The sequence below is a fragment of the Bradysia coprophila genome, unplaced genomic scaffold, assembly GCF_014529535.1.
Source record: "Bradysia coprophila strain Holo2 unplaced genomic scaffold, BU_Bcop_v1 contig_197, whole genome shotgun sequence".
Classification (NCBI taxonomy): domain Eukaryota; kingdom Metazoa; phylum Arthropoda; class Insecta; order Diptera; family Sciaridae; genus Bradysia; species Bradysia coprophila.
Window position 1 is genome coordinate 372264 of NW_023503460.1, and position 15209 is coordinate 387472.

A 15209-nucleotide genomic window follows, 5' to 3' on the forward strand; every position below is an offset into this window, starting at 1 on the left:
ACAAAAAAAACGTCGATAGCCAATATCTACACACTTTTCATTGTAAATCGGCTAACTTGATCACCTTGCATTAGAGAAATAGCACAATCTCTCAGTCATAAGCACCATTATAGTTTGTATTATAGTACTTAGTGGATTGACGAAGACGAACCGAAGACCAATTGCAGTGCTCCCACACCACACTGTCCTACTTTCATACTTTGTCCTACATTTTGAAAATTCGTCCTACTTGTCCTACTGTCCTGCGTAGGACACAATTTCTAAACCATACTTATACTTATTTATAAAAATAAAAAATTTATTCGTTTACTACTGTTGTCTGAAGCGGTCTGTAGTCGAATTTTATTACCAAAGTATATTACCTTATAAGTTAAAATCGCAATCACCCTAATAATATGAATGAACAATTTTGCGACAATGTGTGGTAGCGTCTACATTAGTTAGTGAGTTTAAGACGAAAGGTTGACTCCGTATTCATCACATTGTATAAATTATACGCAAAATAGTTCGAATTCCACGAATGAGAAGTAGAATGTTAAACACAGTCACAGTGATTCTTTTCAAAAACTTACCTGACTTTTGTCTCAATAAAGAAATTTCCATATTTTGAAGAATCAGGTGATATTCTTAAGTAAGTAATTAGCGGAAACTTCTTTGTCGATGTTAGAGATGACCACACTGTTCGTAGGTTGAGATGCAGCGATGAGTGTTTCTTGAACGTTCGATTCAATAACACATTTGTCTTGAGCATTTGGTGGGTCCGCTATCTTGATGTCTTCGCAATGGACATGTGTACTTCGCAATCCAGGGATATTACCTGCATTGTTGTTGATCGAACCCGAAGTCTCGAACAATTTGTCCATGAGCAGCCTGAAGCCGTCCAGAAACTGCAATATGTCACTTGACAACGAGTTGGCTAATCGGTCAAAAACATTCTTCATATCTTGGATTGATGATGAAACATTCCTCCTGTTACCATTGCATTCTTGACAGAACCAGCATATGTTGGGGCAATTCGATACAGTAGCAAACGCAGCTTTACTCAGGCCGACACATTTCAAATGGTAAATATCACCACAGATTCCTTTGCACTTGATGAAGTCTGCGTTCATGACAGCTTTGTCGCAGGATTTACACTTCGATGCCATTGTTGGTCGATGTAGTTATTCGATACAGATCACAATTGAATTTGTATAGACCAGAGCCTATTTTCGATAATTTAAATTATCGAAATTATCAAAAAATTGTCGAAAAATTATCAAAATTCTCCAAAAGTAAATTTGAGAATTTCGATAATTTTTGTAGAATTTAGAGAATTTTTCAATAATTTCGAGAATTTAAATTATCGAAAATAGGCCCTGGTATAGACGTAGACGTAGATCAATTGGCGCCAACAATGTCACAATGCGTACCAAATGTATTGTTCAATGCTTGAGTTTATTCGTATCGAAAACACAAAATTAGACAAAATTTAATCCAACGTCGAGCTTGCCACAACTAATAATTAGTAAAAAATCCACAAAATGTTCATAATGTCAATAATTCGATCAACAAAACAAAAGCAAAATAACAAAAACAGTCGAAAAAATACAGCGATCCAAAAATCACACGTCCGATCTCTATGACAAACGACAATACGACGCGTCAAACATTTTTTGCGTGCAACAAAATTTCTCTGGCCATACAACAGGGGAATGCTACCAGCATTCTTGGAACACGCCCATCCAACAATCAGCTAGATGAAGTTTACAAATTGTAAAACATGTAAATATTTACCACATGTAAAATGGTCATGTATTTTCAGTAAAAGTAAAGAAAATTATTTAATTTCCATATCGTCCACTAGTACCACTACACTGGTCATGATTTCTTGTTTCCATCATTTCGAAAATTACTAGTAAAAGCCTTAAAATTGGTCTCTGTCAGTAAGACGTAGTAAAGCTTGAGTACAAGACTCAGAAAAGTGGAGCAAGAAAGCTAGAATTACTTTGTTCGTCACATATAAATAATGACTCCTGAACTCGCTCCTGAAGTAATTTGTGTTGAATATTTTGTAGTAGACTTAAGCCCTGTTATTCCACAATACGCTCATTTTTAGCCCCGTACGAAGTACTGGGGGCTTATAAGATTTGATTAGCCCCCAGTACTTCGTACGGGGCTAAAAATGTCCGTCTGTCCGCGACCCCTCTAGCGTGAGTAAATCACAACCTTTTTTCAAAATTCTTTTTTCCCTGTTTGGTAATGTCAAAAGAGAGGCTAAGTTCGAAGATGGGCGATTTTGGGTCGACCCCTACCGAGCTGGGGCCCCACAAGCGATTTAGGGTTTTTCGAAGATATCTCCGAAAATTAAAACGATAAAGTTGTTAATGATGCGTAAAATGAAAGGTATTAACAATGCTGATCGACAAAAAAAAAGTTCATGGAAATTAAATGACCGACTTGTGAGTTAGAGCCCTTGGTGTGAAACACGCACAGGGCGGGAAGGAGTTTTTGCTTGTAGGTCGGCAAAATTTGAACGGATTTCAACTACTTTTGCTTTATTAGATAGGTATTGACCGTACTAATCAGGTAAAAAAAAGTTTATGAAATTTGGTTGACCGGAGCGTGAGCTAGGTCCCTTGAAGTGAGCTCATATCCGACTACTCGGCAGTACAGTGAACGTGGTGTATTTTGACAATATCTCGAGTAAATTTTGATCGAATTTCATGATTTTTTTTTTGTTTGAAAGATATTAACGAATGTAGATCGTCAAAACTACTTCGGGTCTACTAACAAAATGTCTACCGGCGGCCATATTGGATTTTATTAAAAACGATATAAATCGGTTAAAATTAGGTGAAATTCATCCGTTTTCGCGAATTTTTGTAAAATTTGAGATGTACTTGCACACTAAATAGCGTGTTGTGGAAATATTTCTAGAATTAGGTCCTTGGACTGAGGCCGCTAATCGATCCTAAGTGGTTCTTGCACATAAGTCGAATAAATCTCATCTGATTTTGCTAGTTTTTGTTTTATTTGAGAGGTAATTGAATACCGAATAGAAAGTTGGCAAAAAATTTTGGGTTCTTAAAATAATGTTGTAAATTGTTGGTTTTATTTCAGAGGTACTTCGTACGGGCTTTCGTAATTGCGCTATGCGCAATTTTGAAAATGAACACTTTCAGTAAATTTGACTATTATATGCCCAACTTCGGCTAGGTGGGCAATAATGTCAAGGACGCAAGCGGGTTACGGAAGCATTTTGGTAACAGACGCATAAGAGGGTTGAAGACGTATTAGGGTTACAGGCGTATTAGGGCTACGTACGTATTATGGTTACGGACGCAATAGGTTTACGGGATTGTACGGGGCTCAGTCGCAGCAAACGCTCCGACTGTTCTGATGCCTTGTTTTATTAGGGTAATGTCTTTTTGTGAAAATATTTGTGAAAATCGCCAATCTCTAGTATTTGCAATAGTGACGTTTTCAATTATTTTGCGGTAATAATCGATTTAATCGGTTGACAGATACAATTCAGTTAACTTAATCTATCGTCGAAAAACAATTTCTGACTATGAAAGGTCCTAATGTTCACGATAAAATATTGTCCTACATGCATGTCCTGCCGAAGGACGAGAAATTTTGAGTGGAACCGCTGCAATTGTCAAAATACCAAGATGCGATAACGAAATACATAAATTACCCAAATGGGAGGAGGAACGACTCAGAAAATTATTGACTTATGATCGTTTTTTTACGGGCTGCATCATTGTGAGCAGCCTTTTTTTTCGCATATTTAAATAAAGAGAACCATCGTATACTTATGATGGTATGACGCAAGTCTGATTTGCATAAATATTTAAGCTGACAAACTTAATCAACGCTGAGGAGATCACGCAGATCGCAATTTTATTAAAAACGCAGGAACACACCATTTATCGTCAATTGTGGTAAGTCAGCCGCGTGTCTGTATCGCCTGGCCACTTCCTATTGCTTAGATAATGACCTTTTCTCGTTACCATGTTACTGTGTTCAACGCGAATTGACATTGACATTCTATTACACTTGATTTCACTATTAATTTCGGTGTGTTTACCAAAATATTTCATATAGAAGCCGAGGACGGTATGATTATACAGAGACATGAAAAAATGTGATTCGTTCCGGGCCGTCTTGACCCACTCAATTATTGTGCTAAAAAATGTAAACTAAGAAACGTCGAATGCCTAGGAATCAAAACAATTTATCGATAATCGATATATCATATCGTTATCGATATTTCGATGATTATCATAATATCAACAAAACTGACATCTGTTGCGTTATTATAAATATTCAACTGGGGTTACAGTATTGCAGATGCATACTACTGATCTCACTACTGAAACAGATTGTCATTTGCGCTGATGCCTACGATAAAAAATGCAAAAGTTGCAAAAAAATGCACAAATTCGATTTATGAAATGCCTTATGGTCATTAATATAAGCCCACATAAAGTTAAATGGATTCTTCATTTAGAGGTAATAACATGACAAAAGCAATAACATGACAAAGTACACTTCGTTCAAATCCAGCTGTGGCGGAATTGTCCCTAGGACACTGGCCGCATTGCCTCTCTGTATTGCCAAACTAACCCTTTGTCTGAAAAACCAAAGTGATCTTGGCTCACCTGTGGCGTCGAACATACGTCTACCCAAATCCTTGGCGAAAACCTTGGCTTCATCTGACCAGCCCCCCAAACACTCCACTGCAAAAGCGACGAAATGATATTGGTTGGTAACCGTACTGTAGTCCCTCCGCTTTTGTTGAACTGCCCTATTGGCTGCTGAACACGCTTGAACGGACGAGTCGTTTTGGTTTATACAACCTGCTTAAAATAAGAGATATTTAATGCCACTTTGCGTGTACGTTTCTTATTGGCAACAGATAAATATTTACCAACATTAAAAACTCATATACAACATTTCCAAGTTTTTGTTTATTCTATTTGATCTTTCGCATAAAATTACAAGATGTGTTCATGTTCAGGGCCAGAGTTTATTCTGAAAAGTGCATAAAAATTTTGAATCTCCGATGATTTTTGGTTAACTAACATTAAACGTAGAATATAAATATTTGCACAACAATTTCGATTGAGTGTGGCGGTAGGTAAATAAATATTCACAACTCAAAGACAGCTGGGAAAAATATGCATAGAAATGTTTCGCGCAAAAAAGATTTATTAAAAATGTTTCTTTTTAGTCTTTAATAAACGTGTTGATGCATCAATAACAATTATAAATATTATGCACGTATGACAAAGCGGTCGAGGCTTGCCGAGACGGCTTGTCATACGTGCATATTCTTTTTTATCGCATAAGCGAAAACGAGACAACAAGATATGCGAATGACACTTTGACAATTTACAGAAGTATAATGTTTGTTTATATAACCTAGGTGAATGATTTTTTCGGGGAATCACACCGCGTATGTGATAAAAATTATTATTAATTAATTAGCTGGCGATCTTGTAAGCTAAGGCTGAAAAAATCATCTGTATCGCAAAGCTTAGTTGAAACTCCTCAAACTTCAATAGACTGCGTGCGATTTTGAGAAAAAAGTTTCATGTTTCAATAAAAAAAGTTTTACCATGAAAACCATTGAAAAACATAGCTAACGCCGACCCGTACGAAAGACCTATTCGTATCAAAAGCCTTTACTGTGAAACTCTTCATTTCTTTTACTTCATTCTTTACTGTGTAGCCTGTATATGCCTGTATATAGCTCAATATAGGTGAATATAGATATATATAGATGTGCATATATGGAACGCCTGAAACACCCCACACACCATTTTCCCCAAGATATATCACTTTTATTAAAATCCAATATGGCCACCGGCAGCCATTTTGTTAGTAGACCGGAAATTTTACCAACGCTTTACATTCGTTAATACCTTTCAAACAAAAAAAAACTCATGAAATTCGGTCAAAATTTACTCGAGATATTGACAAAATACTTCACGTTCATTATACGGCCGAGTAGCCAGATAAGAGCTCACTCCAAGAGACCTAGCTCACGCTCCGGAACATAATTTCATAAACTTTTTTTCCCTGATTGGTACGGTCAATACCTATCCAATGAAGCTAAAACAGACGAAATATGTTGAAATGTGGCCGACCTACAAGCAAAAACTGCTTGCCGCCCTGTGCCTGTTTCACACCAAGGGGTCTAACTGACGAGTCGGTCATCCGATTTCCATAAACTTTTTTTTGTCGATCGGTTTTGTAAATACCTTTCATTTAACGTGTCACTTACAAGTGTAACGTTTAAATGTCCGGGTATATCGTCGAAAAATACTTAGGCACTTATTGGGCCCCAGCTCCGGAGAGGTCAATCCGAAATCGCCCATCTTCGAACTTAGCCTGTCTTTTGACATTACCAAACGGGAAAAAAAGAATTTTCGAAATCGGATGCGTTTTACTCAAGTTAGAGAACGGACAGACAGACGGACGGACTTTTTTTTTCGCTGATCTGGCATCTCTATACAACCACAATAGGTTTCCCCTTTCTCAGAGAGTCCAATTCGACGTGTTAGAAACGTATGCGTAAACCTATAAGACCTTAGTACTTCGTAGGGGTCTAAAAATATTTTTTTATAGAAATTATTGAAAAATATTGTTGCCATCACGATGCCATCCCACTTATTAGAATCTTAGTAAGAATCCAATTAGAATGAATTAGAATGGGTCGGATATCCTTTTAGTCTCATTCAAATTACAGCTTTTAAAGTGAGATATAAAATCTAGCAGACATTTTTGAGATATTCTGTTTACACTTTTGTTCTACAGAATAATAATCTACATGAATTAAAAATAAATTTTTTATACTTCACACGGTCTATTATCCTACAAGTTTTTTTTTCATTTCAATTATTTCCATAAAAAAAGAAAACTATAACACTGGCGCAGCTCCAGTATGTATACAATTCTAAGGAGCTACTTTATTTCATTATTTAAACATTCAATAGTTAAAAGTAGAAAAATCCTAGCCGTTAAACCAATACTTTTCACATTTTACAAAAGTTAACGCAAACAAGGATTGCAAGCAAAGAACAGACAATTAAATATTAAACGAGCCATCAGAACAGTCCGAGCGTTTGCTGCGACTGAGCCCCGTACAAACCCGTATATCTATTGCGTACGTGACCCTAGTGCGTCTGTCACCCTACTTTGACCGGAAGCCTATTGCGCCGGTTAATGTAGTTAAAGTAAAATTAGTATGTAATGTGTGCATCTTACAAATTGCGCATAGCGCAATTACGAAGCCCCGTACGACGTTCCTTTCAAATGAAACAACAATTTAAAATCGGCCTTTGATTACCTTCCAAATGAAACAAAAATTACGAAAAACGGATGAAATTTGCTCGAGTTATATGTAAAACACACATAGGGCCCTAGTAGCGGCCTTAGGCCAAGGACCCAAATTTAATTTTTTTTTTCAACAACATTCTATTCGGCCTTTGATTATCTTCCAAATGAAACAAAAATTACGAAAAACGGATGAAATTTACTCGAGTTATATGTGAAATACACATAGGGCCCTAGTAGCGGCCTTAGGCCAAGGACCCAAATTTAATTTTTTTCAACAACATTCTATTCGGCCTTCGATTACCTTCCAAATCAAACAAAAATTACGAAAAACGAATGAAATTCACTCGAGTTCTATGTAAAATACACATAGACCCTAGTAGCATTTCACTTCTAAGGCCCTTACTCACGGTCCACTCACCCGATTTAAAAAAAACTTTTTTTCTGGATTGGTATTGACAATACCTATCATTTGCCGTGCCATTTACATTTCCATCGTTTATTTTGCCATAAATATCACCAAAAGACCTTAAATCACTTAGGTGGCCCTAACTCACGAAGGGCCGACCCGAATATGCCCATCTTCGAACTTATCCTCACTATTTCGACTATCTTTCAAGGAAAAAAAAATTTGAAATCGGATTTGATTTACTCAAGATATCGACGTGACGTACAGACGGACAGACAAAATTTTTATTGCAGATTCGTCATCTATGAACATAGGCAGACACTTTGTCCTTACCGTCTGCTTCGAATTCTATCAATTACACACGGCATCGTAATCCTATAAGCCCCTTTGTACTTCGTACGGGGCTAAAGACAGATAGTAGCATGCATGCAGCTATTCAAAAATTCAATTAAAATAGGTAGTGTCGACATTACTCGATCGTGGATAAAATTAAAAGTTAAATTCAACGGACGATAAGTACGCCTTTGGTAAACGACAAAACTGACTGATGTTGAGAGAATTTCTAATCATTGGCGGAAGGCCATTCAACAACGTGGGACCAGAATTACGCAGGCATCGTTTGCCATAATCTGAAGAAATTTTGGACTTCATGAGCAAGTAAGAATGCCTAGTGTCATAACGATTGAGGTTGCAAGAGAACTGCAACGAGTGATGTTTTAGTCCATTAACACAACAAAAAACGAATTTGCAAACGGCAATTTCGTACTTTCGCGGCACGGTCAGCATCTTCGGGAACTGCGTACTAAACAGTTGGCTGGTCGGGTTAATGACAACCGGTGAGTGACACATGAAGCTGTTTGATCAATGACTTCCTGGCTGAACCTCAAACTCCAAACCGGTTGGCACAAAGCATGATGTGTTACCAGTGCCGCTTTTAGCTTTAGCTTTTGGGCGCCATCGAACAATTGGAAAAATAGGCGTCAATTTAGAAAAGCTAAAAAAATTTTAAGGACCTCGGGCGCCATTTTTTCTGCTCCACTTCGGGCGCCACGGGCATTTGCCCATATGGAAAAGGCGGCACTGTGTGTTACGTGTATTGTAATGAGGTTTTCTCAGCACAAGACCCAATTTTCCTAAAGAAAACTTGAGTCTGAAAAAATACTGAAAAAATCAACGTTACAATACTTGTAACATACTATTACAATGCTGGAGAGAGATTACGGCTGCATTTCTCTATTCTCTTCTCTATACTCTACCATCAAATCTGTGCACAGAAATTGCACAAAATGTGTATATAATGTGCACATAATGTGTACAAAAATTTATGTGCACATTATGTGCACATTACATACACATTTTATGAAACATCTGTGCACAGATTTGATGGTAGAAAATAGAGAAGAGAATAGAGAAATGCAGCCGTAATCTCTCTCCTGAGGACGTCAAAAATAGTGCTTGAAACATGAAAATAAGATTTTCGAAGTATTAAACATTTTTTGCTTCATACATGGTGCAAGATAATACTGAAATTTACTTTTTGCTTAGTTACAACTTCAAATAAAACGTTAAATTGTGAAAGTAAGATTAAAGTAAGAAAAACCTAGTTAAAGAAATTATTTCGTACAACAAAAAACAAGGCATCAGAACAGTCGGAGCGTTTGCTGCGACTTAGCCCCGTACAACCCGTAATCCTATTTCGTCCGCAACCATAATACGTCCGTAGCCCTAATAAGCCCGGAACCCTAATACGTTTACAACCCTCTAATGCGTCTGTTACCAAAATGCAAGTCAAGTTGGGCATTTTCAAATTTACTGAAACTGTTCATTTTTAAAATTGCGCATAGCGCAATTACGAAAGCCCGTACGAAGTACCTTTTAAATAAAACCAACAATTTACGACATTGTTTTAGAAACCCAAAATTTTTTGCCAACTTTCCATTGAGTATTCAATTACCTCTCAAATGAAACAAAAACTAGCAAAATCGGATGAGATTTACTCGATTTATGTGCAAAAAACACTTAGGGCCGAGTAGCGGCCTTAGTCCAAGGGCCCAAATTTGAAACTTTTTTCGCCACGTTCTTTTCAGTGTTCAATTACCTTCCATAAAAAACTAAATCTAGCAAAATCGGATGAGATTTACTCGATTTATGTGCAAAAAACACTTAGGGCCGAGTAGCGGCCTTAGTCCAAGGGCCCAAATTTGAAACTTTTTTCGCCACGTTCTTTTCAGTATTCAATTACCTTCCATAAAAAACTAAATCTAGCAAAATCGGATGAGATTTACTCGATTTATGTGCAAAAAACACTTAGGGCCGAGTAGCGGCCTTAGTCCAAGGGCCCAAATTTGAAACTTTTTTCGCCATCATTCTATTCGGCATTCAATTATCTCTCAAATGAAACAAAAACTAGCAAAATCGGATGAGATTTACTCGATTTATGTGCAAAAAACACTTAAGGCCGAGTAGCGGCCTTAGTCCAAGGGCCCTAATTTGAAACTTTTTTCGTCACGTTCTTTTCGGTATTCAATTACCTTCCATAAAAAACTAAAACTAGCAAAATCGGATGAGATTTACTCGATTTATGTGCAAAAAACACTTAGGGCCGAGTAACGACCTTTGAGCCCTCCCAACAAGCCCACGTTGCATCTTACCCAAAAACAATGTTCAGCAACTTTGTTCTACTCGTCAATACCTTTTCTTTTGATATATCACAAGCAGCTATTGCGTGCGTATTTCGGTAGATATCGTCGAAAGACTGAAAAACACCTATAGGGCCCTAGCTCTGGAGGGGCCGACCCTACCATGCCCATTTTCGAACTTGACCTTACTTTTGTCGATACCAATCGGGGAAAAAAAGAATTTTGAAAAAAGCTTGTGATTTACTCAAGCTAGAGGGGTCACGGACGGACGGACGGACGGGCGGACGGACGGACGGACGGACGGACGGACGGACATTTTTTTTATTGCGGATTCGTCATCTATGAACATAACCAAATGCTTTGCCCTTACTGTCTGCTTCCAATTCGACGTGTTACAAACGGCATATTAATCTTATAAGCCCCCAGTACTTCGTACGGGGCTAAAAATTGTTGAACACAATAAAGTTGAAGTTATGAAAAGAGTTTATGAGCTTCTTAACATCTTTCGATTCCCTCATTAGGGAACGTTACCTTTTTCGCCCCAAATTTACCGTCAACCCTAATTTCCACATCTAACGCTAAAACCAACGATAATTCCCTGTCAGAAAATGGCGATATGAATGCATATGAATGAACGAATGAAATTTCTATTTATTTTGTAATTATCACTTCAAAAAAGGGGTTGGACCATGGACCAATATTTTGTTATGGAAATATTGATCCGGACACATTTTTAGTTCAATAATCACAAAACGAATTTGACATGTTCCAATTGCAGGTTAAACATGTGTCTCTTCCCAAGCAATTGATGTTTGTCATTGAATATCGCTGTGTAAACTCAATAGATTTTTTCCAGATCAATGTGTTTGACTACTCACAAATCAGATTTACGAATTTCCATAGTAAAATATTGGTCCAACCCCATTCTTGAAGTGATAATTACAAAATAAATAGAAATTTCATTCGTTCATTCACATGCATTCACAATGGTCGCCATTTTCTGACATGGAATTATCGTTGGCCTTAGCGTTAGCGGTTGAAATTAGGGTTGACGGCACATTAGCGTCGAAAACGCTAACGTTCCCTATTAACTAAAACAGAAACGTTGCTAATAAAAATGTAGTTGAATAGCAAACGAACGGAAAAATCTAAATTGATTTTAATGTTTGAATCACAAAGTTTGTTTTAAAATTGCAGGTAAAATTGTAGAAATAATATTAAAAGGCAAAAACACTCACAAACCACATAGTGACATTTAAAAATAGAATAAGTTAATAAAAATAAAAGATTTTTGTAAAAAAAATTGGAACGCTTTTTTATGCTGATGCCATTAAATCTGTAAATCGAGAACGTTTCAACAATGTCATTCAAATCTGCATTGGAGGGGTATAATGAAGCCGAAAATATTTTTTAAAAAATGAGGTCTTGTATGGAGCACACCACTGTATCAACAAAATAAGTATACATCAGCCCAATTGTCGTCAGCATTTGGTTGAATTTATTGATCGCTAAATTTACTTTAGTTCCGACACCACCTTTTTCATCAGATAAATTTATCATCACTGACAAGAATTGAGCTATTGAATATCGCTGCTGGATTTTCATCAAAGAATCTGACAATAGGGGTCATCGGCATTTTTGCCGATATTAGATAAACTCTTCGACAAAATTCAAAGTTAGGAACGTCAGATTTTTTGAACGAACGAAAACACAAATTGAAAGGGTAAGCAGGCCTCTCACTCTAAATTTGGACTCCTTATTAAGGAATTAAGGAGGTTTAGCACAAAAATAAGGAGAAATAAGGAAATTGTTAGTTGAAATTAAGGAAAAATGAGGAGAAATTTTTCGATTAAAATCGAAATTATTCTAAGATACAGCAATTAACATCGGAAGTCCGCCTCAACTTTAAAATAAAACGCATTATTGTTTATTTTAACGTATCATTTTTGTAAAGTTGTGTGGTGAAATTCACTTTTATCACGATGAAAATTTGAATATTTTGGGCGCGTTTAAGGCTTGAATTAGGAGAGATTCTTTTGAAAAACAGCCTACCGAAATCGGACGCATTTTCCGGTGGACTTTTTTATATGTGCCTAGAAAGGTATTCGTCCCTAGAAGCCAAAACCATTTTCAAAAAAATTCTTCGAAGTTTGTGTGGCTGGTGAAAGGTGATCAAAAACCGAAAACTTGCACTTTTCTTACAAAAATTTCTCCAGTTACGCGAGCCGTACAGGGTCGTGTGTGGTGTCAGAAAGATAATCACATGTACTATTGAGCCGAATAGGACTTATTGGGTTTAAAATGCATTGACACTGAAACATGTGCAGTTGAAGTTTTCAACCGAAGACTTACACTGTTCTTACTGAAATTTCTCGAGGTACACAAAACGTACATGGTCGTGTGGGGTATCATTTGAAAGGTAATTTAATGTGCTTTTGGGCCAAATAGGGACTTATAAAGTTTGGATGCATCTATGATGAAATATGTACACCTAAACATTTCAACTTCTATTTCATCGTACATGCATCCAAACCACATAACTATTTGGCCCAAAAGCATATTAAATTACCTGTCAAATGACACCCTACACGACCATCTACGTTTTGTGTACCTCGAGAAATTTCAGTAAGAACAGTGTAAGTCTTCGGTTGAAAAATTCGGCCGCGCAGCGAATTTTTTTTTCTTAATTTTGATTTCGATGAAATTTGCGCAAAATAAGGAAAATAAGGATTTTTTAATAAAATAAGGAGGAATAAGGTGGTTTTTATAAAAATAAGGAAAAATAAGGAAATAAGGAGGTGTGGGAGGCTTGAGGGTAAGTCAACTCAAAAATAATACCCTCAGGCCAATATTTTGATTTTTTGCGCGAGTTTATCTTTGTGCACAAAATGGACACACAATAATAATTGAGCGCAAAACGTATACATTTTGTGTTTAACACGTGCACAAAATGTGCTGATTTGGTAAACAAATCTCGCAAAATTCGTGAATAAAATTTACACATATTGTACTCAAAATTTGCACATTTTGTCTGCAACTGTGCTCATTTTGTGAGCAAAAGTCGCACAATTCGTTAAGACTAGCGAACAATTCAACAAAACCAAGCACCTAACATCCCTAGAGACGACCGTTTCGGCCCGATGGTCTCAATGATCATCACAGTTCTTCTCTATAATTCTAAAGCGAATTATAGAGTGGAACAAACTTTTTAGGGGCCATCGTTAGGGACGTTAAAAAGTGCAGATCATTAAGACCGTATGCGTTCTACGGTTATTCGGTGGAAAACTCAAAAAAAGAAAAAAGAACGTACCTTTTTGCCCCAAAGTATCACACAATGAAAACTCAAATTCAGATAAACGAAACAAAACAGTCAAAGCGCACTTGGTTGAAATCGAAACAAAACAGAGTCAGTGGGCATTCGACTGAGATCGAGCAATTTAGAGCAGAAAGGGGGATGATGGCACTGTATAAATCGCCTCGGAATTATATAGAAGAACGACGATGATTATTGAGACTAGCGGGCCGAAACGGTCGTCTTTAGGGATGTTAGGTGATAGGTTTGGTAAGAAGAAATGATGATATTTTAAAACAGAAACGTCTGTCGTCTTATCACAATTATTATGCACAATCAACAAACGATTTCGTCGAGGGAAAGTAAGTCCGTAACAACAACCAAACAAAATACGCATAAATTGTGCATAAGTATGCGTAAAATGTCCATAAAATATGCACAATTTGCGCATATTTGTGCACACAATCTTAACAAAATACGTGTAATTGTTGCGTACCAATCTGTGCAATTGGCCTGAGGGATAGTTTAGGCTTCGGATGTAGGAAGTTAACGACATAGGGATGTAGAAAATCTGTTCACTTTACAACTCGCTGTTCGACGACAAACATCATCCACTACACAGCTTCTTCTTCTTCTTCTTTTTCAGCCTGTTTCTATCCACTGCTGGATGCCTCTCCAACTTCTTTCCATTTCGTATGATCCATTGCTATTTGCTGCCAGTTTGTACCTGCAATATTCTTTGTTCCGTTTGTCCATCTCTATGGTGGTCTACCTATAGCTCGTCTTTTATATGGTCGCCAGTTCATGATCTTTTTGGTCCAACGTTCGTCTGTCCTTCTTGCAGTATGTCCCGCCCAGCTCCATTTCAGAGATGCTATTCTTTCCATGACATCAACGACCCTGGTTTGTTGTCGAATCCATTGATTCGTCATTCTGTCTCTGAGTGTTATTCCAAGCATACTCCGTTCCATGGCTCTTTGTGTCACTCTCAATTTATCTTCGGATGCTTTTGTTAAAGTTAACGTTTCCGCTCCATAAGTGAGCACTGGAAGGACACAAGTGTCGAAAACTTTGCGTTTCAGACTATTATTCATTTTGCTTTTGAAAATTAGTCTGAGTTTTCCGAACGCTGCCCATGCAAGACCAATCCTACGTCTTATTTCTGCAGTTTGGTTGTCCAGACCTAACTTCAGTTTATGTCCTAGATATACATAGCTGTCGACTCGTTCAATGACAGTGTCACCAATTTTGATTTCTCTATCGTCCCCGATGTTGGTCATGACTTTTGTTTTCGATAAGTTCATCTTGAGGCCAACTTTGCTCGCCTCTTCACTTAACTGCTTCGCTGCTATCGGTACAATGTCATCAGCGAAGCGGAGATTGCTCAGGTACTCTCCATTTATCTTTATTCCCATTTTACTCCAGTTTAACTTCCTAAAAATACTCTGCAGAATCGCCGTGAATAATTTCGGTGAAATGGTGTCACCCTGCCTTACACCTCGGCCGATCCTGAATTTCTCCGTGCTCTTATGAAGTTTTT